Source organism: Sinohyriopsis cumingii, chromosome 17 (genome assembly GCF_028554795.1).
Source record: "Sinohyriopsis cumingii isolate HCF-2022 chromosome 17, ASM2855479v2, whole genome shotgun sequence".
NCBI classification, from domain to species: domain Eukaryota; kingdom Metazoa; phylum Mollusca; class Bivalvia; order Unionida; family Unionidae; genus Sinohyriopsis; species Sinohyriopsis cumingii.
Genome location: NC_142977.1, coordinates 65,568,911 through 65,588,182, shown reverse-complemented (window position 1 = coordinate 65,588,182; position 19,272 = coordinate 65,568,911). Strand labels below are relative to the sequence as shown.

The window sequence follows — 19,272 nt, the reverse complement described above, 5'->3', positions numbered from 1 at the left end:
CCCAGCGTATGTGTGTCAACACGGTTAAAATTAAACCAAAAACTACAGTTATCTCTGAGCACTGTGGAGATTTGAGTGTACTTCTGTGTAAGGTAAATTACATCTGTGTTATTATCTGCCCCACTCAAAATATTCTGGCTGGATTTGTTTGTTTGTCAGGCATGGCATCATCGTAAACCACTAGACAGATCCTCGATGGACGGCATTTCATCGATGTCAACGATAAACTCAGTAACATCGTTGTTTTCCAAACCCGCTGTCGATTCAATGAATTCATTAAGAACATCATAGCTTCGTTGGTCATCTGTGGATGGCTCTACTAAATAAAAAGTGTGTCCCATTTGAGCCACCTCATTATCAGCTTGAACAACACCTGAGTTTTATTAGACCCAGACGGACCAATTATAGTAGCTCAAATGGAATTTGGTAACACTGGATGATGCTTAAACGATGCTTGCTCGCGTGTCGCTGTAACGTCAACTACGTTCATATTGGATAAATATAATACAGTAATATAGTATTGTATAATCATGAGTTTATATTGTGTTCAATGCAAGACGGTCACGGATACAACTGGCTTATGTGCAACAACGACGAAAAATAACAGGCGAGCGCTCACATGTACGTGTGTGAAATGTGGCACAAACAATATAAGTTTGTGAAAGCCTATACAGTCACTGGTGGTGACATTGTTGCGACACTCAGGAACTTAACAGGAAGTCCATTGGTAAAGTACCAAGGAGAAAAACATCTTCCGGGATATATTTATTTCAGTCCTGGAACCCGACATGATATTAGACTTGACGAAAAAGAATCTGCCAAAACCAGGCGAGTTCCCATAAATGTGATTGATCAATTGTGCCATACTGATGATGTCGGCTACAAAAACAAAGATTTGCAACAACGACATATCGCACACGTCAAGTTGATTCACACGCTGAACTCGATAAAGATTTAAAACAGCAGAGAATCACTCATCAACTGGTTGATAAGATCGGCGATGACTGGTAAAATAACCGTAGGGGCATAGACACCCCGTGGCAGCAATTAATTTTCCGATAATTACATGCTGGAGTCGATTTATTATAGTCCAGCCGGATACTAGAGAGGCACAGCAGCGATTAGCAAACTCGCTGATGAAGCTGGTGTCACAAGTGCCACAGATCGGTTGTCACGACAGGCATTATGTCAAATTTATCTAGCACGTCCCAAAACGATTCAGCATACCCGATTTGATGTCGGAACACTCAACGCAGATATCTTGTTTTTAACACATGACTTCATTTACATAAAATGCAAACAGCACACATACAAATACGCGTTGACTGGCACAGACGTTGAAAGGAGATACAATCAAGAGGAGCCGTTGTCGACTAAAACAGCAACAGTCGCAGCCGAGTTTGAACGAATTTATCAACGTGGCGGCCTGCGCTGGCCACAGTTGCTACAGGTTGATCCTCACAAAGGATTTCTCTGTGCAGTAACGACGCTGATGACACAACATAACGTTAAAATCAGACGTGGACACACCTTGTTACATCGTGATCAGGTCATCGTTGAACGAAGTAATCAAACACTTGCACAGCGACTATCTGGACACCAATACACGCAGTAATTACTGAGTTAGGACAGATCTCATGAAAGGGTTGCGAGACTGCCTCACGTGGTGGCCGCGTTAAACAAGAATATCACTTGTAAAATTAACATGAAATTCATCGAGGCAATCGCGACAAAATAAATACCACAACAAAAATCACCAGAAAGTCAGCTACAACAGCCAGTGGCGGGCATTAAAGTAACTTTTAGGTATTTATACGAATCCGGTGAAAAAGAAGGTAGTTCAGCAAGAGTAACTGATTCCATTTGGAGTGTAATCTCACATACAAATTTTCAGCGTGGTTAGATCTACTGTGCAGTCACCAATCTACAGACTAGATTCAACAGCTCCTCAACGTGGATAAGTCCATGAACAATTACAGGTAGTTCCTGAAAACACCCAGTTATCACCTGTTTGTATCCGGTGTCGCAGAGACGCAGCCTCAGCCTCAGCCAGTAACAAGGGACTCAAGCGCGAAGGGGCTAGAGGAGCTCGCTCACTTACATCTGTTACATTCAAGATATGTCAGAGCGACATTTTCGCGTGTAGCCCAGACAACTCTCGATTCTGTCCATAGTAAATTGTCGTACGGCGTTGGGAAAATATTGTCACAGCATTACTTTGTTACAGCAGGTGTAGTGATTATTTTGTCGTTGTTTCAGTGTCATGATAAATTAAATATCAAGATCAAACTGACGCTTGTTTTTTTTATTTATTTTTTTTAAATTTTTTTTATATTTTTTTTTGTTGTTTTCTCGCGCATAACAATCTGATTGTTTCTTTAGAGTGCAAGGGACTATCGTTTCCCTGACCAACCTCTCCGACGACGTTTCTGGTTTATCATAGATAATTCTGCGTAGTTGAGACATATTTGTAACTCTCGACACTGCCAAATATACTAGATTTGACCATTCTATGCCATCGCCAACAATCCAGACATTGGTATCTGAGACTGGTAGCCATTGCGACGAATGAACTGTTATCGCAGCTCCTAGAGTCCATTGCGGGCCACGTATGTGGTAAACATCCCTGACGCCGCTGAAATCTCTCGATATCTCTATCTCCTTCGCTAACAGAGTCAAGTGTACAGCATCTACTGGAACCTCGAGTATATCATTAAGTACCAGTATATGGTATGTAACCGTTCCTGGAATGTTAACGTGAATATTTTGTATGTGTCCCCACTGCACGATAACACAATCGAACTGGCAGCGTGAAATCGCTCCTCGATGAAGCTCAAATAACCTACGCTGAAGTGATTCAAGTACGATTTTCATGGATACAAGTATCAGATCATTAGGTCACCAAGAGTTCCAAAAATGAGACATTAGTGTCTCTGGAATTAGGGTACGCATTATTTTACATTGAATCTTGTTCGGCTATAATCTGATTAGCTATATAAACTGCCGTAATGTTTCATCGCGCGATAAATGGTCATACAATATTTGTTCGTTGTGGCTACCATAATTGCGCAGCAAGTCATGCGGTGATTCTCCTAGAAACGACGGTGTCTTTCCTTGAACGCCGCACATCATAATCGCAATGTTTTTCGTCGTTAGGTAATCAAGAAACGTCGGTATATATTTTCTCCCATACGCTCGGGCGTCCACGCATCACCACACCATCGAAAAGAAACCGATACGTGCATGACTATATTTCCCGCTGTTTCATCTGTTTGGAAAGACGGTGAGCTGGAATTAACACAATCATGTCAGAGCAGCTAAACAAATTTATTGCACGTGTTCTTTTACCAAATCCACTAGGACCATTAAGATAGACTGTGCTATATCTCGTGATTGGATCATTCACTGACGGTTCTGATAATTTATCGTTTTGATAATAAGCGCTGATTAATTTAACATCGACCGATCATAAATAATTACGTCAAATGGCCACAGCGGGTCTCTCCGAGACCAGCGTCGTTGTCATGACGCGTAGCGTCTTAACACCGCGGGGTTGCGTCGATAAATGGTTTACACAAGATCCATTTTCAACCGACTTATATAAAATGAGTATGTGGCGACTCTAACAGACTCTGCTATAAACCAGTTGATCATCGAATATAGGCTTATTCGCGAATATGAGAACATCCAAAATCACAAATGGGTGAACTGCTGTGAATCTCCATCGTAGTAGCCAACAATCGTGCCAATATTTGTACCGTCGCGTATACACACACGCTAACGTGATACTCATACACATCGCGACACCATATCTGCGATCACAAAATCTAGTTCTGCCGTATCCATCATCGTGCGGTAACCAAACTGTCCTCGCCAGCCTCTACGAAATTATTGCAGATATTATAGTCAGCGTTGTAAGGATCATGGGGACCAACATATATCGTAATAGCAGTTTTGGAGGCCCAGACATGTTGATGTTTTGCGCAACAGTCGTTGAGATTAATTTTTCTGTCTGGTTTATTAAAATAAGGACTAAACCAGACTGGCAAAACCGGAGGACTACTCGCTGAGAACTCGAATGATTCGATCTCGGCAAATCCAGTAAAGATCGTCGTCCTTGGGAAGATTACCGTTTATCACTACTCGGTCATTTCGTGTGTTGGATGACCGAATGTTTCGAAATACGGTTGACATTCGCCATATACAAGAAAACTAGCCGGTAAAAAGCCACGCTGTCAACTGATATATTGGCGGAATGATATTTTGGGTGTTAGTGACCAATATGTCCAAACTAGACACAAGATCGTAATATATTGCTGAGAAATTCTTTTGGAGTTGAGCGCCATGATTTTTGTTTTTGGTGAACTATATGAGTAAAAAAAGACGAGGTTGTGAAACGGTTATTGAGTAATTAATCACTGTCGCCGTCATATTTTACCGCAATTTCTATGATCACACGTTGCAGAGATTCCTTAGATAAAGTATACCAGATGGTAGCACAGATGCAGGGTTACTTGTGCTAATATTATAAATCTCCTCAAAAATATCGCAGTCACCCTGATCCAGATTCAGTGCAGTTTGTCGCAAATGGCACTTATAAATCAGCTTTGTCAAAGCTGTTTAATGAAAAAATAAAATTTCAGTATATCCATTAACGTAACGTATTTTTCAGCCGCAGCAAATTGTCGTAATTCCAATTCGACACACATTTATACATTGCCCCAGCCGACATGACAAGACGGCTAATAATACATGTGATAAATTGCTAATAATAGAACCTAGAGTTTCCCAGCCTCAGGCAAAAATTAATGCCTGGTGCGATAATAGAATTAAACGTTCATATACTTAATACCTACTCTGTTAAATGCGTGTACACTATTTTTTAAAAATATTTGTCTGTTCATCAATGAGAATATACTGATATAACATCATCGTTGGTACAGTTCATGTACATTATTTTAGCCGTATGTTCTTAATGGAGCCAGTGGCCTGCTGTACGGACAATTTTTCAATCGACCTGTGTAAAGTTATCTCACGTGTTCGATCCCCGAGCGCGACTGACATATTGTCAGCGTTTAAAAAATATTAAAGGGTGGGGGTGCCTGCGATACAGAAAAACAAAAACAGAAAACAACATTACCACAATGGGGCCTTGAATAGGGGTGGGGTGCCATATTTGGGGAGTGGCCTTCATAGACAATAACCCGGTTTACATACAAGCCTCGGATTGACCCTTTGATAGTTAATGAATCAACATTGCTTGGCTAAAATAGCATTTTGTTTTGCCTCATATTCTAAAAACCAGCATTGGTTATGCCCCCACCTCTTTTACTTCCGTCACCAGTATTGAAGCAAAGCGTGTATACCGAATTCGACCGACTGACGAAAATAAAATACTGCAATGATTACTATTTGAAAGGAGGCAACTGTCACCAGAATATTCTGTTCAAAATAATATTGATTTTGGACACACGGGATACCACCCCTTATTTTTAAAAAAAAAAGCTATTATGATTAAGCGAAACAACAATGAATAGGAAGTGCTGTGTTTACAACGCCTCGTTTATGGGGAAAAAGTTACTAATTTAGAAACAGTCTATACTCCAGGGAATTTCTTGAGAATCCCGTTCTAGCAGCAAGTTGACGTTTTGGATAGCAGACGGTTTGTACGTGTGGGATAACTTGCAAAATTAGAAACTTGGATTAAAATGCAGTATTATTTCAAGGTATATATCTCAATCTTTAATATAATGTATATTTTTGTATAATTCTAAAAGATACACATAGTAAATAGGGTTTTCTGGGTTACAAGTTCACGAAGATCATGTTCATATTTATAAATCACATTTTCATATGCATTTAGGGTAGAAATGTGGATTATTTTTGTAGACTTCATGGATATCACTTCCTTAATTAAAGGATGATAGTTCTTTCTTGATACGAGTTAGATATTCGACCAAAACAAACAACACGTGATCCAATGTTTACAGGAATGTCGAATCATTGCGTAGAATTACCAGGTGCGCAGAATTGGCCGATATAGTGGTATATATACATTGTCCAAAATTAAATTAAATTTCTGCTTGGCCTGATTTGACTTTTTCTTTTGTAAACAGCTAATACATAGCTAAAATATTCTTTATATGTATGGGCTTAATATCAGGATCATTATTAATAGAAGAAATAAATATATTTATTTAGGCCTGGGTCTTGGTTCTGAAATCTCCTTATTGGAGTAAAAGTCCAATATAATAATAACCAACATTTTTTTATTTTGTAAACATCAGGATCATTCTAGAAGGTTATTTTCCATTAGTTGATAGTTCTTTTTAAGATATGCTAATTGTGACCCGAGTTCAAATAGAAAACTAAATAATCTTGTAACTGAGTTGTAGTTGTTGTAGGGTTTAACGACATTTTTCAGCACACGAGAGGATTTGTTGTTGTTGTTGTTGTTGTTGTGGGGTTTAACGCCATTTTTAGACTATACATGGTGGCCAGTATTAATGGTGGAGGAAGAATTCGGGAAAACCACGGAAAGAACCACCGGCCAACGAGAAGCTACTGGCAAGCTTTCTCACATACCCACATTGGCCGAATCCGAGACTCGAACCCACGCAGACAGAGGTGAGATGGCAGTGATCCGTAACGGAGAGAGCTTTAGACCACTCGGCTGGAGATTTATTTTCTTGAAATTATTGAATTCAAGTGATTATTTTTTTTCTGTTAATAAAAATGTGCTTTGATAAAATGCAGTAAGAGAGACATTCACTGGGATTTATAGTTATTTCAAACCTGGAAATATATTACTGTTATCCAACAAAATATTGTTGACACATCAACGCCCTACAAGCTAACACAGACACATCAACACTCTACAAGCTACCACAGACATATCATCTCCTTCAATTTTTGGATTTATTCTGGACTTCTACTAAATTGTATTCAGGACTTTAATTTATTAGGACTTACGTCTGTCATTCTTTATTTTGGGATTTAATTCGCAACACCTTAAGTTCTTTGTTCTCATTTTTACCATGTATTCTAGGTAAATACATTTTTTTGTTTATTGCTTTTCACTCTTTTCTGTCACTTATTTTAAGACTCTAGACTCTTAACAAGGTTTATATATATATATATATATATATATATATATATATATATATATATATATATATATATATATATATATATATATTGATTACGTACCATTTTTATATGATCAGTATTATTAAATTCTTCAATGCAGTATCTGGCTTGGAGGTTACATTACAAGAATGAATAAATAAGGCATTCGGAGTTATCCATAAATACACGCTCATATCAATAAACTCGTGCATAGGTAAATTATATATCCAACACTACTACGACATAATATTTGTTTATATGATAAAGATAGTTTTTCACCCCCTTACAATTGGAAGCTGTACAAAATCTCGTATTTCAGAATCCGTGTCTGTCTTCAAATGAATACTCGATACATATCTTAGAACTTATTAACGACAATTAGGTCATTGTTTTGTTAATTTCAGCAGCGCGTTGGGTACAATTATCCGCTCTGAAAAACACACACAAAACTCGCTAGACACAACTCAAAACTCTAATTGTTTGTGAGTGTGAAATTTCATTGCAAGAAAAACCTGGAGAAAATGAAGCATGTCAGGGTCAGCAAATGCCATTCAGCAATTGTAAAGACCCTTCAACAATTGTCCATACATTTTTGGAGCAAATAGATTAAAACATATTGCAATTCAGGTCAATTTAGTACTTTTCTTAAAGTAAAACGTATTTATCAATACTCCAATAACATATTAGAATAGTATCGCTAAATGGAGCATTTGTATGGACTCGTACTGATATTGATGAATTTTCCAAATTTACCGGGAAATTACAAATGAGACCATACATACATTCCTGCTGATTTATATTTAAAAAACAAACGTATAAAAAAGTTAGCAAACTGAATGATACTACCCCCCCCCCCACACACACACACATGGTCTGTTGAATACTGTACTCGTCACCAGTCAAAATTAATATAGTACGTGGAGTTTTGGTTTCTCTCTACTGTTATTTGTTTTAATAAGTAGATGTGTATGTATGACTGAGTGGTTTGAGAGTTGAAACTTTGTTACTTCCTTGTGTTTATATCGCCCGAAAAAGCCGTTATACGGTGAAATAAAACCGTGTTATGCTCTGCTGTGTAAAATGTGTGTTAGGAAACCAGGTTGGAATTAGAAGAAAAGCAAACTCTGACTTGGGAATTTGTAGAAACTTTAGGATAGATCTATAAGTTCTTAGGCAAGTCCAAACTAATAAAATGTTAATAACAGATGTGATATCAAAAAAGATGCCTGCTTGGGGGAATTCATAGAATGTCTGATTGTCTGGACATAGATTATCATGAAATTAAAAATATTATTTATATAAATATTGCAAGAATAAATGGTCATGATTATGGGACATCGTGTGGTAGGTTAAGAAACTCTGTATAGTCATTTCCTTCACTACCCTCAATCATTAAATTGATAATGTTTTAAAATTAGAAACACTATAAGGGAAGTCCAATTCTATATTTAGATACAAGGTAGCCATTTGTGACATTACACTATTAATGCACCGTTTGAGTTAAGCATCTATAATAAGACTTATGAAGCTACAAGTACAATTGTAGGTCATGTAATCAAAATAAACGCATCATGGCGGTCATTATGTTGATAGGGGAAATACATAATAATTGAAGCGCGTAGATAACAGAATTAGAAAACGGTTGGTACGAGACACGGATCTTAACATAATAAGAAACGAAATGACTAAAGTTCATGACGCGCAACATAATATAATTTCTAATAATGGCATTCAGAAATGAAACTATACATATATTCTGCTGAATTTCTCAATGTTAATTGGAAAAAATAAATATATGAAAAAGCCAGAGCAAAATAGTAACACACACTTACACTTGGTCTAGTCATATTTTGTTAGCTCGATGAATGCTGTAATCATTAAACTTAATTTATGGAAAGTTTATCTTCTTCATTTCTAAGTGAATATATGTGTATAACTAAATGACTGAAGTTTGTAAAATTTCAACCTTCTTTTGTGATTATACCCCCTAAGAGGTCCCTTATCTGGTGATGTAATAGCCTGTTCTGTTCTATATGTAGTAATGTTGAGAAAAACGCATTTTACTTACCCGGAATATACCAAGCTGGAGCTGATAGACAGCCTAAAATTGAAATTGAGGAAATCGAAGATACATATATAATATTGGGCTAGTCTGGAATCCCATTTGTATTAAAATGAAAGAACTAGTCACATGAGACCTAAAGAGGCGTGCTGGGGGGGGGGGGAATTCTGTGAATAATATAATTAAGGTCTGAATGTTACGTATAAAGATTATCAAGCAGGTTTAAGATTTTATTCCTAGAATTATTTCAAGAATAAATTGTTAGGAATATGGGTTGATTAAAAACGTTATGTATTATAATTTCTTATCCATGCTCGCACTAGAATGAGTAATAAGATTACAAAAAGTCTTAAAATAACTACGGGGATTTTCAGTGGTAATCTAAATATAGACATTTAAAAAAACCGACTTATCACTTGGGATAATGGAGAAATCCTACCAGTCATTAAATATTCATTTATGCAAATATGCAAATGACTTTGTTGAAACGATGGTTTTCATTGGACATTGTGGTTTATAGAAAATAACATTGACGTTGAGACTTGTGCTGCTGGAAATTTAGTATTATGTTATCAGACCGGTTGTGTATATACTTGAACCGTTACTAATAATGCATTGTACGTTTCATTTCAGCGCTGGTAATTACATTTTATTTTGTTTATTATTACAATTTTTTAAGTTCTATTTGAAATTACACCGCCATTGGTGGCGTTATCAATTTTCGTGGATTGGTTGAATTGCAAGGTTATTTCGCTAGTAGTTTTAGTTTTATTATTATTATTATTTATTTGTATTATTATTATTATTATTGTTATTATAACCGTATCTATGAATTCTTTGTACGTTTATATTTTTTAATAGACACGTTTTTAAATTAGAACTGAAATTAAACGAAACAGTACGCCTCATACCCATTTATGACCGTTATCAGTTTTTGTGTTTTAGTAATAAGATCGCATCATTTTGTCTACACGGCAGTACTCGTATTAGTATGTATACTGACAGCGTTACCAAGAAATAATTACATTTTATTTGGGTACTGGCAATTACATTTCTTTCCGATTAAAACACTTCTAAGTTTATTACCCTTATTAATTTTCGAGGACTGGTAAAAAAAATATCTTTGAAAAACCCACAGGGGCTCGTATCGTTGTTTACAATGGACCTGTCATGCATGTGCTATATTGTAGTTATTATATAGTACATTAGTCCGAGTTTCCTCTGACCCTTGCCTCCCCATTTTAGATATTTCGACAACATAAATATCGTATAATAGTACATGTATGACAGGTCAGTTGTAAGTAACGATAGTAGTGAATAGGGATAGTATAGGGTCTATGGGACTTATCATTAAAAACACCCCTGGGACAATATAGGGTCTATGTAAATTTAACATGGAGAAAAATCGTGGGACAATATAGGGTCTATGGGAATTAACATGGACAAAAACCCATGGGACTGTATAGGGTCTATGTAAAATTGAAACAGGGAGGGTCTCTATTTTTTAAAAAAAATAAAAAACAAAATAAAAAAGGTGTAGGCAATGGAAAGGCTATCTCTTTTCGAGAAATATGGGGGCCCTGAAAAGGGCCTTTGGGTTTTCTTCTTCTTCTTCTAATTTCTTCTTTTTCTCCACCAAGTTCTTATTTTATCTCCTACACTCTTTTTCTTCTTTTTTTTTCTCCTCCTCTTCTTTCTTCTCTTCCTCTTCTTTCTTCTCTTCTTCCTCCTCTTCTTTCTTCCTCTTCTCATTTTCTTCTTTTTCAATTTTTTCGTTCCATTTTGTGACGATCGTCGATAAATACCTATGTATCTATAATCAGCTGAAATTCCTATGAAATCTATAGCTCCAACTTGTGGGTTTTTCCTTTGGAAAATCCCACTATCTTTTTATAGCCTCAGCTTGAGTGACGTTCCTGTTTATGAATTCTAGTATATATGTATAGCTACAAAATGTGGAAATCCCCAAGTCGATATTTATAGTCTCGAAATTTCCAGCGTCAGTGACGTCACTGTACTGAACACTAGGGATAAAATATCAACAGTGTTGCAAGTGGCTGACCTGAATACGCGCTACTGTAGGTAGATAGGTAGGTAGAGTGTATCTGATAGGGATAAAGTGAGTTTTATACGGACAAACAGAGACCAATAGATATTTTTTACCTTTTCGGTATTTATTTTATCTATTGCACCACATATTGTGTACTTATATGTACCACATGACCATAGGTTACTAGTTCTAAATCACCAGTTTATTTTGGGAAAATGTCAGGATTGCTGACGCGTACACTATTTGATAAATAAACCCATGAATACTACTGTTTCAAAATAATATCCTTAACCTATGTTCTCAGATAGAATCAATATCTTCTTAAAATTTCTATCACTTTAACAAAATGTTTAGCCAGTTTGTTGTCTGATAATGTTATACAAGAGTTAGATCATATGATTACTGTGATGGTCAATGACTAGGAAATCGAATCTTTGTTAGCAAATAAGAATCAAAATGTGAAGCATGTTAATGTCGTTTTTTTGGTGGCTTTTGCATTTAACAGGTGTTGACTTGAAAGCTGCATTATACACAATTTATTACTTTTCATTGGAACACCGGTTGTTGTTCAAACAGTCTTAGGTTGATATGTACTTTCATCCTCATATTGATTGTTCATTCTCAGCAACAATCACAGAGCAACTCCAGTCATTGTGGGTGGTTATTTACAAATGCATTTCTTTAATTCTTTCTTATAAGTTTCTCTTGCTGTAGGGCACAGGTGGCATAATGAGTACCATAGAAGTAGCATCCATTTTTCAAGTTGATTACACTTTGTGCAACACAATGATACATTAAATTTCCAACATTAATACAAGTATATGCCATTATCAGATTATTTTTTTTTGTTGCTGGTCTTACTGCAATATCAGAGTAACTCCCCTTTCACAACTAGGACTTTACATAACGTCTGTTTATTGTTTGTTTCCCACAGCCATCTGATTTATAGTGGAAAATAAATTCATTTTAATACAAATGACAACAACAGACTTAAATTATATCTTGAGGGTCATTGTTTTTATTAACTTACTTGCTGATTGCAGACTTTATGACCTGAAATATCAAAGCACTCATGTATAGTAGACAACAGAAAATCAAAACAAAAGGAAACAAATAATTCGAATTTTAATCATTTTAAATCAAAAACTGAATTGACTGAGTCTCATAAATTTTGTGACATAGCTACACAAGTTTTAAGACCCTTTTTGGTCTACTTAAATGATAAATATACATTATACAGCTTCATCACTCAAATGTATGTTACCGTAGTAGTTGTAAAGACTTTGCTGGGTCTATATATTGGTCCATATCTTCCCATATCCTATACGTACCAAAATCCATCCAAAAATCTCCTAAAACAGACATTTTACAACCTTTATGGTAATCATATTGATATTTTACAGTCAGCTGATCATTAACATCAGAAGTCTGTTCAGCGGATGCATTAAGTTGAATGATAACTTTGTCAGTGCATATCCATATCTGGTGACAATAACAATCAGTACTGTTCGAGTTTTACGAATAACATGTCCATATAAACGTACATTTGCCTGTATATTACAGTATGTGTTTTAGATTTTTAACATAGCTTTAAAACAATTTAAGTCATATCACTATAATGTCTGCAGTGGCAACTTATAGTGATGTCTAGCACTGGTTTATCATTCCCCAGACATGCAGCATCATCTTCCACCCAGGCACATTATCCTGACACCAGGCCGACCAGTCCTAACACTAACCTCTTGATACTGAGCACCAAGCAAGGCAGCTGTTATTACCATTTTTTGAAGTCTTTGATATGACTCAGTTGTGGTTTGAATCCACGACCTTCCACATCCGAGGCGGATGCTCTAACCACTAGGCCACCAGAGCGGTCACCTGTATATTATATAATGCATGTACTGGTAAATCTTGTGATAATGATATGATTAGTTAATTCTGTCACTTTATTTTTTCTGTGACACTAATAGGTCGAGCATAAAGTATGTATTCATTGAGTGGAGGTGGGATGTGTTGAAAAAAATTCAAAAAGCAGTAGCATGTATATGTGGCAGGGTAACTGCTAAGTATGTTCTGCAGCGATAGGGGTCAATATTCCTTGATAACAGTGATGTTTATGAAGACTAGTCAAGTCAGAAACATAACTAGCAGATGAGTTAGATGCAAAGTGGCTGGTATGCCATGTCAGGCAGAGTCAATATCTGCTTAGAATTATGAAGTGTGATATGTTGTAGTTTTATTGCACATGGTGCACTTTGCAGAAGACATTTTTTCCTCTTCATTTTCTGACATGACCAGTTATTTTATCTCATGATTCCGACAGATTATGCATTCCAGACCATGGTGCCTCATGCGAATTTGTGAAGCCATACCTTGCCAGACTGGGACAGTATTGTATTTGGATAGACACATGGATTGCCTTTTAGACACGTATTGTCCTTTACTTTTATAAGCGTGAGATTCAGAAGCGTGTCTTAAATTAATTACTCATCCTAAGCCATCTTGAAATGTCACATGATCGCACACACCTTACAAAAATTGTCACCTGAGAAAAGAACTGTTATGGTTCATGATTTTGATGATATCACTTGGGATAACGGAGAAATCCTGCCAGTCATTAAATATTCATATATGCAAATATGCAAATGAATTTGGTACAAACGACGGTTTTCATTCGACATTGTGGTTTTAAAGAAAACAACCTAGTTCCTTTCGCCATTGAGACTTGTTCTGCTCGAAATATAGTATTGTGTTATCTGGCTGGTGGTATATATACTTTAACCATTACTAATAATTCATTTCACGTTTTATTTAAGCGCTGATAATTACATTTTATATTGTTTACTATTACAGTATTTAACTACTAATTCAATTGACAACACCATTGTTCGCGTTATCAATTTTCGTGGATTGTCTCAATTTCTCAAATATTATTATTATTATTATATTATTGTTTAAAACGTAACTTTGAATTCATTAAACGTTAAAAGTTTATATTTTAATAGATAAGTTTTGAAATTAAAATGGAATTTAAACCATACATTATATACGCCAGACTGTTACCGTTATCAGTTTTCGTGAATTGGTAATACGATCGCATTGTTTTATTACTATTTAGTACTATTATATATAATGAAACTGTTAGTAAGAATTCATTTACTTTTAGTTTGGTTCTTGCAGTTACATTTCTTCCTACGATATCGCGGGTTTAATATCTCGAAAATTTAAGTTTTTTTTGCATAGCACCACCTATCATGTACATATTTTATATGCACTACAGGACCGTAAGATACTAGTTCTTCTTTGCCAGTTGATTTCTGGAAAACGAGTATGTGCGTGTGTGTGTGTTTAACATAGCTGTAATAATTGTTCAGTCCTATCACTATGATGTCTGCAGTGTGGCAGTTTATAGTGATGTCTAGCACTGGGGCATCATGCTGCAGACATGTAACATCATCTTCCCCCCACCGCTCCGGTGGCCTAGTGTTTAGAGAGTCCATCTCGGATGCGGTAGGTCGTGGGTTCGATCCCCGGTCGAGTCATACCAAAGACTTACAAAAATGGTAATAACAGCTGCCTCGCTTGGCGGTCAGCATTAAGAGGTTAGTGTTAGGAATGGTCAGCCTGGTGTCATGTCAGGATAATGTGACTGCGTGGGACATCATGTTACATGTCTGCGGCATGATGCGCCAGTGCAAGACATCACTATAAACTGTCGCACTTTAGACATCATAGTGATAGGACTGAACAATTATTAAAGCTACGTTAAACACACACACACGCACATTTTATCAGTCCAAAGAATGTCTTATTCCAAGCACTTTCATACATTTAGATACTGTGTCATCCGAACTATCAGTTCTAGACTAGGAACTTGAGTACTCTTCTGAATCTCTTTACAGTCTTTGTCAGTTTGCTGTTTAACCCAAAAATACTTATCCAAATTTGCGAATGGTATTTTGTTTAAGTCTCAGCATGTATTGATTCCGAGGTCACATGCACTGCTTATTCTGCTTTGCTCAGAAATTAAGACAATAATAAAATATAAATTTATTTATTTGATGTACTCTTATAAATGACCACATTTACATCTCCGGTTCTTTCTGCCTCTGAATTCATTCACAGTAAATATCAATACATTGTCCCACCCAGCCACCAGTTAGAGTCTTTGAACCTGCCACCCAGCTATTGCATCGTGTTCTTTTTTAATGTACTCTTATAATGGCAACCTGTATATCAATGGGTCTTTCAGCCACTAAATTATGTCAATGTAAATATCAACACAGCTAATGAATCAACACATTTACCCACTAAGCAGGTGGCTGAAGCATGACAGGCAAGTCTTTGATTGTTGCCGCCCAACTATTACATCCAAGATAAAACATTGGCGTCCAAATACACGTGATTAAGCATTTCCAAGACCTCTGAAATAACATGTCCATATAAATTTACATTTACCATTATTATATAATGATTTATATAAAGCTTGTGATACTGACCTGTCTAATTCATTCTGTCATATATGTTTTTTCCCTTAAACTAATTGGTCATCCATAAAGTATGTATACATGGAGTGAGGGTGAAGTGTTTTGAAAAAGCATTAACAGCAGGGTGACTGTTAATAAGCATTTTCTGCAGCTGCAGTTGTCAAAATCCCTTGATAACTGATGTTTATTTAGAGATGTTGAGCCAGTCAAGTCAGAATCATAACCAGCAGATGAGTTAGATGCAAAGTGGCTCCTATGCCAAGTCAAGCAGAGCCAGTTACTACTTAAAGTTATGAAGTGTGATTACCTTGTAGTGTTCTTGCCCATGGTGCACATTGTGGAAGACATATTTATTCATCATTTTCTGACAGGACCGGTTGGGATATCTCATGATCTGACATATTATGCAATCCAAACCCTGATGTCTCATGAGAATTTGTGAAGCGGTACCTTGCCATTTTTTGACAACATATTGCATTTGGATGAACCAAGAGGCACATTGATTACCTGTTTGACACATATTGTCCAATTACTTTTATAATAGTGAGATTCAAAAGCATGTATGTGTTGTGTTTGGAATTTATCACCATTTACAGTTCAGCATGAAATGTCACATGATTATACACAGCGTACAATAGTTCTCACTCACGAAAAGAACTGTTGATGTTCATGATTTCGATGATGTCAGAGCTGGTGATAAAAATTGAAATCGGTCATTTTGTCATTCCAAGTGATGACAAGCCTGAAAATATTCCAGTAATCCAGTTCGATTGGTTGAAATCATAAATTTAGTCACTTTCTGATTTTTGACTATTACACTTTTTAACCTGATAAAATCTACTAAATATTAGTTGCTGTTTAACACTTTCTTATTTTCATTTGTAAAGTTTCATTACTTAGTATTAATTTAAACCTCTGCTTATATTTAATGAATATCCTAATAACTTCATCATTCAAAATTCAATTGTCCCAGCTATTCTTGGAAAAGGGATGGTGACTCACCAATATGTTTTACACAGTGGGGTGTACAAAAATATATTCTGTGCAGTCTGTAAGGGGAAAGGTGGTAAAAAATCACAGTTGTTTCATACATACTTTATGGAGAACCCTTAACATCATTATCACCATATTATAATCACCAAACTTACTGTTCTTAGGTTAAATTATTTGATCAATTAAGCATTATTTTTAACATGTTTTTTCTTTAGACCATAGTATCTTTACTGTTCCTTTGCGCATAAAATATCATTGTAATTTATGATTATTTCCTTCTTTATTTCAGCTGATAATTATATGGATCTTTACAGAAGGGCTTTGTCACCTTATAGTCAAAAAGATGTTCACATGACATCTTCGCTGTGTTGAAATATTATAGATGAGTCCTATGCTAAAGACAAGCTAACAAGAACATTTCAATTTGTCATAAAAAATGGTACGTTTTCCTTACCTTAAGCTTTGTATGGTCATTTTTTAATTGTCTGTTATTTATTAATATAAACTTAAAATCTTTGTCACAAGTGTTCAATTGCTCCATTTTACAATAAAGTAAATATTTTACCCTGTATCAGCCACAATTATTAATTTTTCCTACAAGCACTAAAGGCAACAAGTGTTATGTATCTGTATTAAAAGCAATAGTTCCATTAAGTCTTATATATTTCACTTTCAATTCATCATGTGTAAGTTATTTCACATTATTATTATTAAGTGCATTATTCAAATTTTCAATGTTTGTTTGTTCACATTGATGATTTCATATCATTTAATTTTCAGATTTACATGCTGGTTATGCAAATGAATTTGAATGTTCATGATCTGCTCTTTCATTTAGCAGCATACTTTAGCTGCTATGGTACACATATTGATACAACAGATGGGGAATCGATACAAAACGATACATCTTGCAAGTTATTTTAGACTTCATCAGTCATGAACGACTCTGGTGGCCTATTGGTTAGAGAGTCCACCTCAGATGCTGGAGGTCATGGGTTCAATCCTGTGGCCAAGTCATACCAAAGACTTACAAAAATGGTACTAACAGCTGCTTCGCTTGGCGCTCATCATTAAGAGGTTAGTGCTAGGACTGGTCGGCCTGGTGTCAGGTTAATGTGACTGGGTGGGACATCATGCTAAATGTCTGTGGCATGATGCCCCAGTGCTAGACATCACTATAAACAATCATACTGCAGACATCATAGCAATATGAGGGAAATTTTTTAAAAAATTCATTAAAAAATCTAAACCACACACAAACTCATTAGTCATGAATAATTATTATTAGTTTGCTTTGTTATTCTTTACATTATAATTCATCTTGAATAGTATTTACAGTCACAGGCACTTGCTTTTTTTAGTAAGGATAAAGACTATTGAGAGGGTTATAACTCTACATTGCTTTGTTTGCCCGGTTTTCAAATATCAGACGAAAAAATATAGGAAAAATGAAAAAAGAAAGATAAAATAAAAACTGTTTTGAAAAGTTGGCAATGCCTGTTTTGATTTCTTATTCCACAATTCATCCATTGTCAAGAGATCATTCTGAAAGAAGGAACAAAATGACCAGCGTAATTTGCAGTATTTCTCTTTATGCTTGTTTTCCAGAAGTGTTTCAATATAGAATTCAAATAAACTTTTCTACCATTTTGTTTTTTTTACTCGATATCTCTGCTTCTATTAAAATTTTATGGTTCAGTATGTAATTGATAACATCATGAAATGAACAGAAATTTTTATTTTAAGGGCTGCATAAGGTTTCACATTCATACCCATTATCCATAATACTGATACATCAAATGAGCTTAAAACATGAAGCTCACAATTTTGTGAAGACAATACAGAACTGGATATATACTGTGTGTATGTGTGTGTGTCACTGTCATTGACACAGTTATTTTGGTATATTTACATAAACACTCTGTGAAAATATAAGCAAACTTAATTCAAAAATCAATGAAAACAGTGAAATGTAGAGTTGCGTTTAAAGTTAAAGAGTTCAAGCAGGTGAAAATTATGAAACTTAATGCTGTCTGCATCAGTTTTTAAGTTTATAGTCAGTATATAAAAGCTGACCTTTTTCTTTTCCTTTTCATGTTACATGTATTTCAAATCAAAATACTTAACACATAGACCATATTTGAAATTGGAATAAGGCAAAGATAAAATCAGAGCACACAATACTGTGATAAAACTTAATGTGACCACCGATTTTTCATATTGAAAGTTACATTTTCAATTATAACAAAGTGACACTGTTGCAAAGACCAGCTGAAAATCCTTCAGTCACCAGTCCAAAAAATATGATTATGTTGTTGTGCCAGCATGAGGGGTTATTTTTTTAAAGAAATGTAGGGACTTATTTCTGAGTACTGACTTAAAGTGGACTCCGATGTAAATAATATGATCTAATATGTTTCATAAACAATTTTATGTATTATGTGTATGTTGTTATTCCTTTTTGTTTTGACGAATAGTATGCAAGATTTATAGACATCTAATGCAATATATTCTTTTTCTTTCATTTGTTCATTTGAACAGTAATGGCATTG

At 35.5% G+C, this 19,272-nt stretch overlaps 1 protein-coding gene across 3 annotated transcripts in view; it reads right to left on the bottom strand.

Moving 5' to 3' along the window:
- Positions 1-9,284, bottom strand: part of LOC149779134 (TNF receptor-associated factor 2-like) — a 93,956-nt gene extending 84,672 nt beyond the window's left edge. For 2 of the 3 annotated variants that reach the window (XM_089939690.1, XM_089939694.1), the window contains exon 1: positions 9,197-9,276. The gene's annotated coding sequence lies outside the window, so the exon portion shown is untranslated. Of the gene's footprint in view, positions 1-9,196 lie in introns of all 3 variants that reach the window. The other variant, XM_089939692.1, reaches the window with a different exon arrangement.
- Positions 9,285-19,272: the final 9,988 nt, after the last annotated feature.